Source organism: Ambystoma mexicanum, chromosome 7q, assembly GCF_040938575.1.
Source record: "Ambystoma mexicanum isolate Mex_15411 chromosome 7q, UKY_AmexF1_1, whole genome shotgun sequence".
Classification (NCBI taxonomy): Eukaryota; Metazoa; Chordata; class Amphibia; order Caudata; family Ambystomatidae; genus Ambystoma; species Ambystoma mexicanum.
This window is the reverse complement of record NC_090941.1, coordinates 239,656,199-239,676,084: the sequence shown is the minus strand read 5'-3', so window position 1 is coordinate 239,676,084 and position 19,886 is coordinate 239,656,199.

Here is a 19,886-nt window from a genome sequence, read left to right as displayed (position 1 = left end):
TAATGCAGGAGCAGCAGGGTCATCTGCTGAGGAGTCATTAGGTCTGGGATTTGCAGACATATATTGTCATCAAGTGTGTCCTGCAGGAATGTTGCCATTACATTGAAGATACATTTTTCATATGGGGAGGTGTGAGGCAGACACGGATAAGATCTTCAGGGTCACTGGTCATCTGACAGACCTTGCAAGGGACAAGAAGACCAGCCTCTAGAGTCCACAACTGTTTCTGTAATTCTTTTGTTTTATTAATTTTTAGTGTTTCTGCAAACAGCAACATATGTAACGTTAAACAGCACTAGCAAATATAATAATCAGCCAACGCACAACATGTAACATTTCCTTGGTGCTCAGAGTAGAAACAATTGGTTTCAATCTGATAGAAAATCATTCAAAGGAAGAATATTTTGAGAGACACAACGATGTGTAGTCCAGCAAAAGATGCAATTAAGCAATACATCATTGTATTAACATCAAACTGGCTGTTTTAAAATGTTGCATTGCTCATTTCGAATGATCTCTTCAAGTTGCCATAGGAATGTTAGGCTTGTTTTACATTATCAGAAACCTTCAAAAAACATATAAATCCTCTTCTGATCGAAGGTAGTTCACTGATTTACAGTCTGATGCAGTCCTAGGCATCTCTTTTGAAATAGTCTCATGAGAAACATGAAGGGGGAAATAGCAGAAATGCACCTTCCTTGTCACTTTTCACAAACCAAAGAGCATTGTTGGAACATTAGAATGATCACAGATCTTTACATGTGACAAATATGTCTGAAAAAACGATGGCTTTATATTTGAATCACTGAGAACTTAATTCGCAGTGGACTCGGTGTTCATTTACATTTTTACAACTCTCACCATAATATTGCATTTTTGGTAAAAAACGACCATATACACTCATTCAGACAGATGAGACCGAAATGGCTGCAACATCTGTCACTCTATCGGTGCCCACAAACAGTGCTTTTCTTTTGAGATCAATTGGGTTACATGACGAAACCCAGGTTGGAAGAATTTAAGAAGAGGAGAGGCTGAGAGAGGAACCTAGGTCTCAGGGTAAGGATGTCAGTGTGCATGCCCTGTCCTCAATGCACAGGCAATCTTAGAGAACTGCTTATTTTGGATGATATGTGTACACAAATGACCTGATTCATGGAATTATTTGCGTGAAAGACGCAGCTTTGCACGTCTTTCTGGCCGAAAATCCCCATACTTCAAACAGGGTTTTTCGGCCAGAAAGGCGCGCAAATCTGTTTTATTCAAGTAAATAATTCTATGGATCAGGCCTAAAGTGTCTTTCTCCACCTGTAGTAAAGTTTTGCTCAAATAGAGACTAGAACTGTTGGTTAAGTATATCAAAGAAACCAAAATATGAACACACTACTGGTGAATGGGGCCACTGGACAGTCCGACATTCCTATCTTTTTGCTGTTTGTCTATGGGAAAGCAATTGTTATAACATGCACGAGCAACAAACTCAGTAAAACCACAGCTATTACTTGGTGATGAGGTGGTGACTACAGTGATGTTTGGGGAGGCGGCAATATAAGCGATATAATTGATTGACATTCACATAAACCCTCACAAGGCGCATAGGTTTGTGCAAAGGTGTAGTTAGCCTCTGCTCAAGGCATGGCTATGCCCAGCGACATGTCCTGCTTCATCTCATGTAGGCATGTTAAGCCGCCTTCGTACTGGTACAGGGATCACGTGGCTGCTAAATACTGGGTCAGTACTTATGTGCAATTTAAAGCTATTCTAGGAGAGGTAGCCTGAATCACATGGTTTAGGGCAAACGCAATTTTACCACTCTGGAATGGTGGTGTAAAGTTATGCCCTCCAGTGTCAGAGGTTGCTTTGCAGGGACGTTCATTGTTAAGCTAACTGCCAAACTGCATCATACTGACCGTTTTGTATACATCACTTTGTAAAACCCTCAGGTCTCAGTGATCAGGTCAACATTTTTCAGGCAGGAATGCCCTGCCACTCTCTCTTTCCATTTCTCCACAGCTATATAGAAATACATCTCGTCTACGTTTGCTTCATAGGGTTGCTTACTCAAGTACTTGGTGATTGATTTAGGCTTCTGCACTAGCAAAAGAACACTACTTATATCATCGATTGTGTAATGTGTTTCTGTTTAACATGGACAGTTATCCAGTATACAACTTGTCTGAAGAACTAATCTTATTTTTCTTAATGCCATGAATTGATTGATGAGTTTATCAGTGTCTGTGCTGTTCCAGAGTTTGGCATCCTTGTTGTGATGTCCCTCGTGCAGGCTATTGAATTTCTGAATGCGGTGTCCCACTTATAAGAAAACATGTTAATTTCCTATGAACATCTGGTACTCCATTGAGGTGTGGTATGCTCTAGCATCTAGCCTCCTTCAAGATGGTGATGTGAGGCTTTTCAGATAGGTCATTTCTGTCCACTGGGTAAGCAAATGAAAACCAACATTCTTTTTTAAGGAACTCAGCATTGATAACTGTACACTGTGTTATTCCCTCCTGATTTCATCCTACCAGGCCTTTAACGACCCTTTAAGGAGCCTTTCTGTAGACTACATTTGTTATTTCGGCATTGTACCATTTCATCTCATTTAACCTGTTGTACAACCCACATTTCTGATTCAACAACATCTCTAAAATCCTCAGATGAAGCCTAGTATCACATCACCCCTGCACAGCTGCCCTTGTACTTGCTGCTGGTTGGAGCATGTGTCAATTTCAAAGTTATTTGCCGCCCCATCTGGAATATTAGCATGAACTACTTCAGACAGAAGCTAAATAAATATCTCCATTTCAGGCTCCTGAGATAAGCAGGTGTAAAGAATATTGTGTGTTCCTCGTCTGAGAAAAATTAAATGGTTGGCAGTTATTTCGGCTATGCAGTGTTCTTTCTCTGTGATCACCGCACAGTTGCCATCAAACCCATTGAGAAAAAGACCATTGTAGAACATTTTCTCTGTAGAAAAATGAGCTGTTTTTCTATTGGAATTCCTGGGACCCTGGGTCTTGTAACCCCTTGTACCCATTGCTATGACCCCTATGACATGTATGTGTTTTTTCTGTCTTCTCTGATGCCCAGCACCTATTCTTCCTTACAAGGTGTATATTGTATTTGGGTCCATGTTGAACTTGACCCTGCCACTCTCACTTTGCACTGAACTGATCCACGTGTTTCAAAAGTCTGTGGAAGATTGGATTCGTCCCTCTCCGTTCGTTTTTATGGAGTCTCTATGAGGCAACTGTATTCTAGGTTGATGCTTATGAAACTCTGATAAATAGCACCTTACAACTATGGTCATGTAGAGCGCGAGGCAATCACCCATGCAGTTGCAGACATGGTGGGAGTGAGATGGAAAGTAAGAGAACTTGAGGGAAGACATGTGAGCAATGGGAAGTCTATCAACCCAACGTATTGTGTGCTTGGTTTGTGAAACTAAAGAACAGTTTTCGTATTTGCATTTTTGATTGTAATGCAAGTTTGCAATGTGCACAGCGCTTGCATATGCAGACATTTCAACCCACGTGGATGACAACGTGGCACATTTTGGTGAAATCAAAGGCATTGGGCCTCATTACACGGTAGGCGCTAAAAAATGTGATTTACCGTCATGGCGCCATTAGCGTGTCCGCCATCGTAGGAGACCGCTAATAGCGTCACATCACGAGTCAGCGGACACGCGCATAGGGCCATGACGGTAAATGACCCCACCGCCATGGCGGAAAAGCACCTTACCGGCTCCGACCAAAGTGCTGATAGCACCTCCGCCCTCATGCTGCACGCTATTAGCGGCCACCGCTGTTAGCGGTCACTGCTATTAGCGGTCACTGCTATTAGCGGTCACCGTAAAACACCGGAACCGGAAATAGCGTCATCGCACCGGAACGGGAAAGAGCCCGGCGGCCATCTTTAAAAACACAATCCATTGCCATCCCCTGCACTCAGGACCTGCAGCAACACCACGACTGGCAAAACCACATCCCAGAAGAACAAACAATGCCCAAGGCCCTAAAGAAAGCCGATGCGCGCCAGCGCAAAGAACGCTTCTCAAATGAGGAATTGAAAATGCTGGCAGACACCCTGGCTGCAAATGCAGAGGTAGTGTTCGCTAGCGACATGCGGCGCCCGGCACTCCTGAGAAAAAAGGAAATCTGGGCTGAGGTGGCGCAGAAAGTCAGTGCGGTGGGCTCCACCCCCCGCACCGTAAAGGACGTGCGCAAGCGGTGGGATGATCTGCGCCTCCGTGTACGCAGCATTTTATCGGCCAACAGGAATCTGGCCATGGGCACAGGAGGCGGAGGTGGATCCCCGATGAAGATGCAGGAGTGGGAGGAGACATGTGCCAGCACCATTGGCATAGAATCCATCGAGGGAGTGGGCCGAATGGAGTGTGGTGTGGCAACAACGTCAGACGGAGGTGAGTGACCACGCAAGACACAGCAATGCCAAGCATGAGTCCCTCCCCTAAATGTGAATTGGGAATCAGCTAATGGATGGGGTCATCACACACACATGTACACAACCCTGCATATATGCCCTGCACATCCCCACACAACCACATGCATGCAGCACCTCACACACGTGTCACCCTGACACATGTCCGGATGACCCACCCATCTGGCCAACAACCTGCAGGCCCAAAGTAGATGTCCAAATGCAAAGAACTGCAGCAACAACAACATATGCATGATGCACGTTGACCCATCACTGATGTTATCCCTGTCTTGCTCCCCCACAGGGTCACAATCTGACAGTGAGGAGCTGGACGCTGCAACGCAGGCCCCACCACCCAAAAAGCAGGCCAAGGGAAAGGATGCAGGCACCAGGCCCAGTACATCGAGGGGCACTGGGATATCTGGAGTGGCCCAGCGCACAAAAGCCACCCACGCAACGACCACACCAAGGGTCGAAATGCCATCCGACACTGTGGCAGCACCCCCACCACCCACCCCCACCACTCAGGAGCCAGTGCCAGAAGGCACGCCGTCCGCAGCCAATAGCTCCGTTGGGGAAGCAGCAGCCACGGCACCTATGAGTGATGTGGACGACCCATGTCCGACACCGGAAGGGCAGCGTACACCCAGCCCCCAGCTGTCCCCACTCCACAGCCCATGCAACACATCCAATGGCAACATCCATGAGGTGCATGCCGGAGATGCAATGGATGGGTCATTCAGTCCCGTGGCGAGCTCACCTGATGTCGGCCACATGCAGCAAGCTGCGCCGAGGAGTAACAGGGGCAGGGCCGCAGACGACACCATGAGCCTGATACGCCAGCGCCAGGAGGAGCTCAATGCCCTGGTTGCCCGGCAAGTGAGCGAGGCTGCCTCGACCAGGGAGGAGATCCGGGGGTTGTCAAGGGACATGAAAGCTGCCATGGACAGCAACACGACGCGCCTATGTGAGGAGATGGCCGCTGTGAGGCAGGTCCTAACGCGCATTGCTGAGGCGATGGAGAGCATGCGTCACTCACAGGGAGCAGATCAACCAGCCACGCCCTCGTCTACTAGCTCCGACCAGACAACCATCCTGCGCAGGTCCAGCCGGTCCTTGCGGCGGTCAGACTCACAACCCCCCAATGGTGGTAGTGGAGGAGGGAAGTAGGGCCAGCCTGTCCCTGTTGACACTTGGGAACTAATGCAGCACTGATGTGCACACCATGTTCGGTGGAGTTGTGGGGGAAGGGGGGTGAGGGTGTTTGGGGGAGTTGTGGGGGGAGGGGGGTGAGGGTGTTTGGGGGAGTTGTGGGGGGAGGGGGGTGAGGGTGTTTGGGGGAGTTGTGGGGGGAGGGGGGTGAGGGTGTTTGGGGGAGTTGTGGGGGGAGGGGGGTGAGGGTGTTTTGGGTGGAGGGTACATGCACGTTTGAATGTCATAATGCTCAATACAGACGTAATGGCATGGATAATCACATGACTGGACATTGATAATTGTGTATGTGTGTATTATTGTTGAAGGGTGCACTGTGATTATGTCCTCCATACACCCCGTGCCCTGAGCTGAACACCAATTGCACCCTCCTAATCCATGTGCATCAGAAACAATGGTCTATCATGTGCTGCCGCACAGCACGTCCCTCATGGGCATCGCCACCTGCATGACCTGCAGCCCCCTCTCCTCCATCCTCATCCCCGTCATCATCCTCAGACGGTGGTCGCAGTTCTATGTCAGGGGGCATTGGCACATTCCGTCTGATACACATATTGTGAAGCATGACACATGCCATGGTGATCTTGGCCACCTTCTCATGCCCGTACAGGAGTGCCCCGCCCGACCTGCTGAGGCACCGGAAGCGTTCCTTCAATAGGCCGAATGTCTGCTCGATCACCACGCGGGTACGGGTGTGTGCATGATTGTAGTCCTCTTCGTGCCTGTTCTGTGGGTTCCGCACAGGGGTAAGGAGCCACCTCTTCAGGGGATAACCTGCATCACCTGCATGGGTGCAACAATGGGTATGTGTAAGTGTCTACATAATGTGGAGCGTGCACATGTCACACAAACAAACATTGCATATTCAACGACATCCACTGATCCAAGCACGCATGGCAATCAGGGTAACTGCAATGTGGGAAGGTGAGGTGGTCCTTGCAAGTGGACATGCACCATGCATGCATACAGCAGGGATTGCCATGTCCCGCCAGAGTTTAAGTGATTTGTGTTTCCTGGCCCTGGCAACGTTAGTGCCACACTGCTAGTACACTGCCATTCCTTAGTTGATGTCCCCATGCTGTTTGATGGCAATTCTGTGGTGGGGTACGGGTGTGCCTCACCACAATGGCTACAGGGGATCCATTTGTATGCACTCATGTGCGCGGACCATTTCTGATGTAGTTTAGCGTACATTTCAGTTGTGATTTTGATATGCATGTTGCTGATTTGTGTAATGGGGGAATGGTGTGTTGTGCGGTGTGCATGTTGTTTGGAATGGCCTGTTTGGCGTAATGGATTGATATGTTTGCCGTGGCACTCACTTCCGGCATGTGGTTTTGTCTCTGGTCCATTGTGGGCTGCCTCACTGTACAGTGATGCAAATATGTATGTCCATTCTTCTCATGACACAAGTTCACGCACAGTTGGAGTATGCATCTCCCCCCCCCATTCACGCCCAGTTGGAGTATGCATCTCCCCCCCCCCATTCACGCCCAGTTGGGGTATGCATCTCCCCCCCCCACTCACAATCCACATCACACTGACATGTGGTCAGCCTGCTACTCACCAAGTAGCCACGAACGTTGTCCAGCATGTCGCTCCATGTATCGTGGTATTGTCGAGTTCCGCAGGACCATTGCATCATGGGTTGAACCGGGATATCGGGCACAGCAATGTGTGATGATCTTATTGGAGTCACATACCATTTGGACGTTGATGGAGTGGTATTGCTTTCTGTTACGGTACACTACCTCATTGGCATGTGGGACCACCAGTTCTACATGGGTACAGTCGATGGCCCCAATGCAACTTGGGATGCCTGGCAGTGTATGGAAGCCTACTTTGGTGTTGGAGATCTCCTGGGCAGTCCGTGGCATGTATATGTGTTGACTTGTGTGCTGCAGGAGGGCATCGAGCACCTGGTTCAGTGTGCGTGAGAATACTGGTTGTGATATGCCATGCATCTGACCTACCGTATGCTGGTAGGTGCCTGTGGCCAAGAAGTGGAGCACTGTTACTACCTTCAGTAGAGGGGGGATGGCAGTACGGATGTCAATGAGACTCACAATGTCGTTGTATATCATGTCTACTATGGTGGTGATGGTATCCCAGTCCAGACGGTACAGGGTGTGTATCTGCTCAGGGGTTAGGTTGACTGGACTGGCTCTGATCCTGGGAATTGGTGGCTGCCTCTGTGGTATCACTAGGTGCACTGGTGGTGCTTGCTGCGCCTGTCTTGCCCTCCTCCTCCTCCTCCTGCGTCTCCTCTGTGCTGCCTGTTGTTGTAGCTGCTGCACAGCAATCATGTCCTCTAGCCCATGTAATGCTGCTAGTATTGCATCCATCTTGGTGTGGGAATGGGTGTGGGGAGGGGTGTGGTGTGCTCTTTTGTGCTGCCAGTCTCCATTGCCTCCACCTGTGCTGATTTTGTCCACCTGTGGCAGGTTGGAACTCTGCTGTGCTCTTTTAACGTGTGGTTCGCGATGCCGGTATTAGCGCCTTGCCGGTAAGGGTTCTTTGGGTCTAGTACATGCCGGTATTGCCATGTACGCATGGCTCGCGATGCCGTGATATTAGCGCTATGCCGCTATTTCCGGTCTGAGGGGCCGCGCGCTCACGGACTTGCCGCTAATAGTGCCACCGTACTTTGCGGTGCCGCTAATAGCGGTATGTCCGGGTCGTGATTGGGGAGGGGATTTACCGATATCGGTAATCCCTTACCGGTAACGGTATGTCCCTACCGCCTACCGTGTAATGAGGCCCATTGTCTTGCAGTATTATTAATAATGTTTAGTCAAAATAGGGGCGAGATGTGTTTCTGAGATGCCTGTTTGCAGCATTAAAAGTGCATATGTACATATCTGGCACTCTGCATTATGCAAAACATATATCATGATAACATGACAAAAACTTTTAAAATGTCTAAAATGTGTATACGTAAGTTATATTAAAACTTTTGTCACATAGGCCCCATTTGGAATTATTTTGAAGGCTTTCAAAAAATGAATTATGTGTTTTATCTTCACTCCAGATTGAGTACAAAAACACTTTACACTTTCAATACATTTAAAGAAAAGGCAAACTCTCCAGCTTATGAAAAAAAAAGGATAATTATATTAAATTATTTTTCTGTTAGTCTGCGCTATCCTTGCAGACAATATTGCAGATAATTCAGCAAAGTCATTATTCTGTAGTTCATTTCGTAAAATTGGTCCATAAATGCATTAGTGAAGACATCTTCAAGTGGTAATTGCTGCCCTTTGAGCAATTTAAGAAAGATGAGGTGAACGTGTTCATATTACTCAAATGGATGTCCTATTAAAGTGTTTTGAATTATTACCTGAAAACGAATTAACAATTGAAATATGTTTGTACAGCTTGTTGGATTGGCTGCTTTAACACTCTCCAGTATTATTCTGAGTAGCTTTATGTGTAGATTGTGCATTTCTAAACATGTATTGATGCTGCTCCAATATATATTTTCCTGACAAGTGAGCATTTTCAGAAGTGCACAATGTACATGTATTCAGTCCACTTGGGCCATCCATTGAGGGTTGTGCTTCAAACCCCTGTCCACTCAATGTTGTAAATGGTTTCCCTGTCAGGAAGATAGAGTCATCTGTATGTTTGACAGTTGGATTGGCTGTAATAACAGTGGAAGGACCTAACAAAAGCCGACTTTTAGGTCGTTGGCTTTGTTTCTTTGACTTTGCTTGTGGCACAACATTCAGAGCAATGGTATGCTCCATGATTGTGGGCCCTTCCGGATAAGAAGGAAAATGACATGAGGATGTGACGTTATCTCCCGCCTTGAAACAGTTGTGTATATATGTCATATCATATCTCACAGAGTTCTGGAGCTCCTCTGCATTGGGAGAAAGGAGCTGTATTTCCCATCTTGTGGGCAATCCTGGAGAGAAGGGATTCACATTTCTTGCATTATTGAGTTTGCTGCTGGAAATTGGAAAGGGCTGAGGCCAAATGTAGAGGCTGTTGCAGCCAATGAATCCATAAATGTTCCTGTGGCATGGAGATATTAATTTATGGATTTTGTGAATACTTTTGTTTCTTCAAATGTGGACACGATTTTTGATTGAAAACCTAAGGATCATTCAAGGACATTTGACCCCTCTATTGACAGTGCAGTGCATCACCCACTGATAGGGAACGTGGGGTTGGCCTTCAGGTATTAAAGCCCCTATATAAAGGAAGCACCACGGGAATGAAAGGGAGGTGTGCAGTGCATTTGAACACCAACCATATGGTTGGGACTTCAGCAGCACCAGCTCTAAAAGATGTATTGTTTTCGCCATCTTCAGAACCTCAGGTCAGACAGAGAATAATATTTTGTCTAAAAGGGTCAGGATGGCTCTTCATTCCTTGCCTGATAATCCCTGATGCTCTCCACCCCTCTGCCCAGGAATATGAGTAAGAAGGTTGAAGGAGGTGTGGAGGATATCTCTATTTTTGATTTGGAAGACAAACAAGAAGAAGGCCTGGCCGCTGAAGGAGGTCTTCCAGGATTCTGGGACACCATGGAGGCTGCAATGTTTGACCATTCCCCTGTGGCTCATCCCAAATCTAGAGAAAAGGCCCCTATACAATTGATTGGGAAGTATGCATTCTCAGCTCCTACACATAGATTGGATTTTGCAGACAACAACAAAAAAAGCATAATGTTCCTAACTGAATCTGTCAGGTAGCACTGCACAGGACGAAGTTATTGACAATAAAGTTGCTTTATTACTTTCTAAGTATGGCAAGGGCCTTGCAAAGGGCTTGGCAGAGAATGTATTACTTGCCAGGATTGGAACCTTAATATCTCTGGACCCTTGGTCAGAGTTTTAAAAAGTACAAGCCAACATGGAGGATAATCCTTTGAATCCTTTAATGGTTACAATATACGCACACGGGTCACTCTATTTCTTAGGTGATGCCAATGAGCCCATAACGCAGTAGAGGCACAAAGGCATTTTGCTTACAATTAATAAAAAGATTTGGTGCATGGTGGAATATTTGGACTCAGGTTCTGCTTTAACAAAGCTATTTGGAGATCATTGTGTGACTGTCCTGGGGAAATATATCCCTACATTCACACCCAAAGAAAAGCGCAAGAGTCTAGGTGAAAAATATTCTCCCCTCTGGTGTCTGGGAGAGATGTTCAAGGTTGATCTGCCCAACTAACTGTTTTATAGACGCTCAGGCTGATGTTTTGGACAGAAAAGTAGAACATATCATTTCCATCCCCCCGAATCCACCTTTTGCTCAATGAGGGAAGACCTTCAGGAGCAGAGGCTCAGGAGGACCAGGTCAATAATATCAGCTTAGCCAGGGCAGGATAGGGACTTTCATTTGGGTGACAAAGTCATCATTTTATCAAAAGGTGGTACAGTATTTCTCAGGACCTCTGGGTCATTCAGCCTGTGCTGGGATGCAGGCTAGTGTTTTTTCAAACTCTCTGATTTGCCTGTCACAAAAGGTAGACTTTAATCTCCCTTAAGGCTCATCAGTTGATTTCTGAAGCAGTGAATTAGTGCAAGGGTGTAGGAGTAAGTTCTAGGTTTCTCTGACAGGGTAAACATCTGCAATATTGTCTTAGTCATTCTAAGGGACTTCAACAGTTGTAACTGTCTACTGTCACTTTAAGATGGAGATGATTGTGCAGTTGAGAGATGTGTTCCATCCAGATCGCAAATGGTCGTCCTCATGCATGCTGAGCCTGTCATTGGAGAATACTACTAGGGAGGGATAAGGTCTTGGAGGATGTCAGATACAGTAGTGGTCTATTGGGAATGTTGTCTTAGTTCACAGATTAAAGTTCATGCTGATTATCTGCCCAGGTGTGCTAACCTGGTGGTGGGCTTGTGCTTGCATCAATTGAAGGACTCCATCAGCTGGAGGATTCAGATGCCAAAATGGGTTTCTTTAGTCAGGAAATAAGGTCCTCCTCCTACAGATACTTTTGCATTTAAACTCAATAAACATCTGCTCAATATGTTTTAGGAGGAAACAAAATCTGTTTGCAACAAAGAGTAATGCATTTATTCAAGCACGGGGTCCTAGGACTCATTGTGACTTATCACCATCTGCAATAATTGCAGGAATCTACAGAAACTGGAGTCAGAGATGGTTGTGGTATCACCGTGGTGGGCAGCACATACCTGTTTGCAAGTGGTGATGGATCTCACTGTGGTTCTTTTAGTGTCCCTTTGTCGTTTTGCCTGGTACATGTCAGAAGGGGCAGATGGGGTTTGCAGGGCATTTCAGCTACAAAGTCATGTCACGTTCCTGGTTTATGGAACCCTAGCACTTGAAGCATATATTTGGATGTGTGGGGTGCATGGGCTTGCTAGGACAGTAAAGCAGAGTGGATGTAGAACAGGCAGCAAACCTTTTGAAGTCACTAACCTCTTCCTTTGCTCACTATACAACTATGTGCCCAGGACTACTATCTCCTCCATTTACCAGCCCATGCAGTGTTGCCTGTTGGTTGTTATCCTATCATGTACCATATGTTTAAGGGGGTTAGAGCGACCATCCCCCCTCATACTTGTCATTCTGCTCTCTGGGATGTTAATGCTATTCTTTCCATGTTAGGGGGTGAACTGAGATTGCCTCACTATCTCTGCAGGAATTGCCGGCAACATTACATATACAAAGTTAGATTCTTCATAGAAGATTGGATGGCATTTGTGAGGCTTTAGCAATGTTCATATAGTCTACAGTTTGATACGTTTTGGATCTCATTATTTACCAGTTAAACATAGTATTGTGTAATTAGCTATTCTTTGTATTGTATTAAACAAATAACAATGGGAATCATTACGAGTCTTGTGCTCACGAAATGAAGGGGGCCGGTACGGGACCGGCCCCCTTCATTCCATCAGGGCTGATTACAGGGTTCCCATCGCGGGACCCTGATCGGACGCCTGGTAAAACCAGGCGTGCTTTCCGGGTCCCGCGAGGGGAAGAAGGAGGTAACAACGGGACACTTATAATGTGCCCTTTGTTACCTCCATCCTCATTCCCATTGAGCCCTAGGGGGGCTCAAATGGGCATGGGGAATGGTTCCTGCAAGGAGGACTTACCGGGTCCTCCTATGTCGGAAAGACCCAGTAAGTCCCCATTGCAGGAACCCGGAAAAGGAGCCCGGTTTGGAGGCAGCCATGGAGCAGCTAATAGCTCCATGGCTACCTCCAAACCCGTAATGAGGCCCAATGTGTTTTATGTGTAGCATGCCACAGTATAACCTTGAAGTGTAGGCATTTTATTTTGACATGTTAATATGTAATTCTATTAATATTGTATTATTATCATATTTGTTAAGAAACATAACATTTCTGAACATTGAGACACTGAAATAGAAAGTAAACTGATATATCCAATTAGATATGACCATATGTGAAAGTGTGAGAAATCGGTCATTTAATTGATTGCATGTTTGCAAGATCTCTACTTTCTTCCAAAATATTTTCTAATGTTGAAACTGATCTGATAGTTTGATGCACAGTGACAGTACTGTGAAGTCTCCTCTACATTTTCAAAGTCTTTTGTGAAGCAAATAGTGTTTATTTTACAAACATTTTGAAATATATCTTTTTGGTATTTAATTTGCTTTTTTGTTTGTATATCATACTGCAGTATGAAATGTAAGGAGTTGTTGCACAAGTATACATTAATGAACATAAACTTTGTTGATAGGTGGGCATCCTACGATTGAACATTAATTTGTTATGTATAGCGATCTAATTTGTTGTGTTTTAAATTAACTAGCCTGGGATTGGAACCAGTGTGGTGTCATTTGGTGAAACGAATTACATATATTGCAATACATGTAATATGTTTGATGATATTGCTGCATATGCTTTCATTATTTAGGTTTTGTTCAAGATAAAGTGATGCATTTTGTCTGAAAGGATACTTCAGATAAGCCCATATTTTTTACATCAACAAGATTCAAAGTGTAATTTTTGTCAACTTTGCTTTTTCAATTTCTTTCCTTTTCATTTTAAGATGGAACTAGAATATGGGCCTCATTACGACCCAGGCGGTAAGGGGTTTACGGCAGCGTAAACAGCGCCGACCCTTACCGCCTGATTACGAGGTCCCTTAGCGCCATGGAGCTTTTAACACCTGCTTTTAGCAGGTGTTAAAATCCATGGCGCTAAGGGACCATGGAGTTAATTACGCCACCGTAATTTACGGTGGCGTAATTAACGCCTTCCCCACTCCCATTATGCCCTATGGGGCAAAAATGGGAATGGGGAAGGGTAAATGGGGATTGGGGACTTACCGCCCCGCCAAGGTCGGAATGGGGCGGTAAGTCCGCCAACCACCATGGCGTAAACGTAGTTTACGCCATGGTGGTAAAGTCACGGCCCAGGCGGTAACTTACCGCCTGGGTCGTAATGAGGCCCAATGACTTTAATATGATGGTGTGACACAAATGCGACAAAAAAAAGGGGCACCATAAAAAATGTTAGGTTAATAGATTACATGTTTTAGTGAGATGCGTTTTGAATGCAGAACGATTTACTATAGCTTGAAATGTTGGAAAAGAGCGTGTAAAATCATACAGCACACTTTTGCCAAGTGTAAGTGGGATTTGTCTAATAACATGATGTACATCAAAGGTGCACAACATATGGCCGGCGGCCCAAATGCCCCCCTTCACATCATGATTCATGGCTCTCCAGGCCCATGGAGTTCAAGAATAATGTGCAGCCCATTCTGGTCATTTCTTCTCCTAACGTTAACGTTAGAGAGAACATTATGCAACACAGAAATAACACAGAAGAAAACCAGCAACCAAAGTGTTTCATCAATGTAGACATTGCTTAAATTATACCACGAAAAAAATATGCCTTGAAATTTGGACAAACAGTGAATGCAAAGTGTTTGCCAAATGGACTTACATAAATTGTCAAGCTTCAGTGGCTTTTTTCCAAACATTTTTAAAATCTCCTAAAGCACACAATGCTAGCATTTTAAAGAGACAGCATCTCAGGATCTGCATAGATAACATATTTATTCCTGTGATGATTTTATTTTGTTTGTGGTATTGTAGTTATGATAAACATTATAGGTCACATGCAACATGCTATTGGATAACTGAAACTACATAATTTTGTTTTCTTTAAAAAAGCTTCAAAATAAAACACAATCACAGTTAGGAGATCAGTACACCTTAGGAGTTGTGTTGTCAGCATCCTTGTTTTGTTAATCACAGGCCTCAAGTACTTTTCTCTAGCAAACTTTAATGTTTTCAATACATATATTCCTATGAATTATTACAGGATTTTGTCAGAAAATTATGAAATAGAACAATTAAGTCAATATGTGTATGTTGTATAATAGCATGTGAATATGTATTGCACTGTGTATGACAATATTAATGTTTGAACGGCTGTATTACTTACCACATTATATTGCAGATTACTTCATGTTTACTTGGATATTGCATATGCTACCCACTGGTCTTGTATTGTATTGGCCATCATTCAAGATATTGTGATGTTCTTTTCAATTGAAATTATTCATAGTTTTCTAAATGGAATTTGACTTGCAACAACAGCACATTTTCGATTGTGGTTGCATGTGGCCATTTCTACAAAGTTTGGATTTTTGACCGAACAAATCTCCGACTTATTAGAGTGAATTTAAGAAGTTGTTTTATCAGAAGTCTCAAAATAAGAAGATCATGGATGAAAAATATGTTAGATTTGTAAATGATGTTATTGATCTTGAATGCTTATTAATGTGGGGTGATGAAGTGATGTATTGCAATGCTGTACAATGACTAGTGAATTGATATCCCACTATCTTGACAATAGCATGGGCAATATTCTTTTAACACTATTCACATAATTAAATATTATCAAGTATGTTGGGAATAGACCTGGATGTCATGTTTAGACATGGACCAGTGTTAGCAGATGAATCTATGATAAGATGCATCCCTTATTCGAGAAGGGGCATATTTTTGTATGCTGATGATTCACCCACAAACCTGTATTGGCATTACAGGTCTTGCACAATGATTCATTGTTCCATTCTAGAGAGTCAGATCTTGTGACAAATAATTGGTCTATTCACTGTGTTTGCCTACGAAAATATGGGACCTCTCAGGTGATTTATTGAGTCTGTACAATTTGGTGCTGCCAATTAGAGGTCACAAATCTCCTGAAGGAAGTTCCTTCCCCTATACAAAGCCCTTGAGCCTGATTTACAAAAGTGTTTTACAATTGTACAATCCCATTAAAAACAGTTTGTAAACCAGGTCCCTGATCTCTTCCTGTTTCTTTTTGAGTTTCCCTAGGCTGTGAGGAAAGGTATAACATAGACACAACTTGAATCAGATTTAGAGGATATTTGGTGATTTTGACAAGATTTGAGAAGTATGTAGAGGAATTTGGAAGTGAACAGTTTGTTGTTGGTGCATTGTGTATTATAGTGTTTTTATTGTGTTTGTGAATGTTATTCTCTGTTCCCTTTTGTCTAAAAGTTTGTCAATGTCTTGCATATTTCTGCCATATGGATTACATTTGACAGACAACATGAACAATTGTGCTTAAATAATGTAATGGCAGCTTTTAAGTGTTGGCATTTACCTTTAATGCTTTATGATATGATATGAAATGTATAACGTGCCTTTACACAAGTGTTTCAAGGCGCGACAAAGCAAGGGAGGGGGAACAGAGGGAAGACAGACAGCAATCTTACTAGGCCAGGTGTCATTCAGATCGCGAAATGTATGCAACAATTACTTGTTTCATTACATTTTGTACCTTGAAGTAATATTTATATCTGTTGTGAATATTTCTGCATTGTAGTGGTGTTTATGAAACTATATGGAACATATTATTGCATGTGTATGGATTGTGACATGCTGTGCGAATGGTGGTGGAGCGTTTTGTGGATCCATAGACAATCTCAATTGTGTGGAATGTAGATTGTGTGTCGAGTTATGAGATGGTGTTAATGCCTTTCTAGTAATGTGAATATGTTTTGCAGGTGGTTCAGGGAGATGTTCAGTATCTTTCATGGAGGCTCACAAGTCCTCCACCTAAATGTGTATGTTGTACACAGTGGTTATGGTGCACACGTGACACTGGATAGGATGAATTTTGTTTGGCATGTTGTTAGGAGTGCTCATTAGCAGATAATCATTGGCTATGTAAATAACTGGATTGTGAGCAATTGTTGACACGTTCCCAACATAATATTGCTCTATGATGATGGAAAGGCCCATCACCAAATGAAGGATGGGGATGTGGTGTGGATGACCTGACAAGAGTGACGAGATTTCATGTAGCAGTACTCACAATGTGACACGAAGCTTTCAAGTTGGCTGAATAGAACCGTTTTTTTTAATTTCTTTTTGTTTTTTAGAATAGGCATTTGTCATTGCCATTTCACACTATACAATTTGAACATGCTACTTTATGATGGTGTGTATACAAATAAGCATCACAAATATTATAAAAACAATAATAATAAAAACAATAACAATAATAACAACAACAATATTCAGGCAATTGATGCACATTATTTTTTATCTTCTAATGTGTTTGTTTCATTCTATTATGGAATGCCAAAGTGGAGAGAAGAGCAGAGCTACCCAACCTCTGCCGTGTCTTCTTTCTGATTTTGTTTGTTTGCAGGAAACAACTGCAGCTCCTTGTGATCCGTGCAGTTAAGCCTCTGTGCCATGATGTATGAATACATTTTAATAGCCACTGAGTGTCATCATAACTGAATCAAAGCTTAGGGCCTGATTGACAAAAGCGTTTTTCAATAGGAAATTACCATTGAAAAAGGCTTTGTAAATCATGCCCCTACAGTGTTATCACCACAGAATGGGCATTTTTCTAGCAGACCTCATGTCTGTATTCTCTTTCTTGCACAGTTATTGCATTAATAATATGATACAGTTTCCTATTTTCAATATTGCATACATGCTATTGTCTTCTGTGGAATGTTGTTGAAGACTGGCACGTAGTATGCTATGCTTGGGATTTGCTTTACACTTTGCATTTCCACTCCATTTTGGTTAGAAAATCAATTGCATGGAGAGGTCATTTTGCAATTAGGTGCAAACAGACAGTGATCCCTTTAGTATAATCGTTTAATCCTATAAATTGAGACCCAATTCTCAAGTACAATGTACACAATACTTACTCAAATGAAAGACAACTCCTCAATAAAAATAATGCATCCTAGTGAATTAGCGTGATGTCTCTAGTGTTGTTTACAGCTCTTAAACTGTACATTATTTGTTTGTAAATCAATGTGGTGAAAGGTTATTGGTACCACTTTTTATAAAATTGTGTAATAAGGCATTTATTGGTTTACAAAAATACAGGTTAGCTTGTATTTAGTTACTTGGATTCCCTTTGCAATTTGCTACAAAGTCATTGATATCCATAAACAAATGTAATGTTTTAACCATGGTTTATTTGGGGAATGGAGATGGGTAGAGTAATTCAACGTAAAGAATAATGACAATGGCCAAATATTACTGGCATTCCAAATAGTCTTTCAAGGGAATATGGGCTGTGGAATGTTCTCAGGTCTCGCCCAGTTGTCACTAACAGTCTCAGAAATGGTCCCAACTGACCTTGTTCTTGTTTCCATGGGTGAGGCTTCTATTTTTTGTTGATTTGTGCAGTGCTGGCACATTACTGGCCCTTCCCTTTGGCAAATGTGCCAGTATGATCTATAGATTCTCCATGTAATGGTCTTAGCTTGCATTAATAAAAAGACAAAATCCTCCACCAGAGAAGATGCCATGATGTGAACTTTAGAATCACATCTCTTGGCTGTGGGCTCTTTATCTTACCCAGGATCCTAATCTTGCTGTCCAAAACCACAAGGTGGTTGTCCTCCTAATTGGAATCCTGTTTGCACATTCTTAAAAAATCTTCCTGTACTTTTCTTTTGCTCGCAGCTCTGCCCATAATTCCTAATGAGTTTCTTTATGTCTTGTCTTCTGCCCCTCCAGGCTCCCCACGTGCCTTGCAGGATTGGAATGCACCTGGCCCTATCCATTATACTTAACCTCTCTCTTCTCTGTGTTGCTAGTTTGTCTCTCCAACACCTGATGCCTACTCTCCTTTTCACCTTTTCCTAAGTTTCTCTCACCTGTTTTTTCTTAGATGTTCTCTCCAACATCACTGCCTTAAATCCTCTCTCCACTGCCTACTCTAACCACCTTCACCTTAGATACTCTCTCAACCACTTACTGTTTAACTCCCCTTTCTATCTCCTCCTTACTTCCTCTCTATACCTTCTCCACAGATGTTCTCCCCACTTAGCTCCATCTAAATCTCTGCTTTACCCCCTCATTAACTCCTCTTCCTGTCAACTCCTTAGATTGTCTCTCCCCCATGTTCTTCTTTTCTCCTTTCTTCAAGTTTTTCATAGCTCTGGTCACTCACTCCTTTGTATGCCATATCCAGACTTCAGCCTCCTGCCTCCTCTAAGGCTCTGCAAACTCCTCCACTCATCCACCACTGAACTCTCATCATCTGCAAACACCCACACCCATCATGGCTTCCCACCCCCTGGGCCAGGGTTGCCAGGATTACTTGCACATGGTTTGCCTGACTTTTTCTAAATGGTAATTAGTGGCCTGCAGAATAATATCGAGTCTGTTTAGTTAATTGAACAGGATGCCAGGCCTGCATTGGCACATGGACCAAGATTTCAAATAGGCGTGTCCACATTCTTGGATGCTAGATGAGGTGAACACATTTGTGAGAACTGGTGTTCTTGCTCTCGGCACCTAACACACCTTCTTGTGCTCCTCACCTCTATACCCCAGGGATCTCACCAGAGATTTGGGCCGGTCAGGCTTGCCTAATTCCTCCTGAGTATCATATGTTCTTCGTTCCACCAGGTATGATTACTTGGCAGTTGCAGTACTTAAAGAAGCAGGCTTTATTTCTGTTGGCTCAGTATTTCTACTCTACTCCACGGATTCTTAAAAGAAATTAGTCCCTTTCAGGTCCCATGAGATGAGTCCCTGTCCCCTGAGGGTGTCATGGGAAAGGTTGACATGGGATCGTCCTCATGTCTCATCCAGTTTATGGCAGCACCCGACTGCATTGATAACCATCCATCTGGAAGGTTAGCCAGTGGAACTTGTCACTTCACAAATGATAACCTGAAAGGGTTTGTCATTGTGTTTCACACAAGAATGTCAACCAGACTCTTTATATGGAATC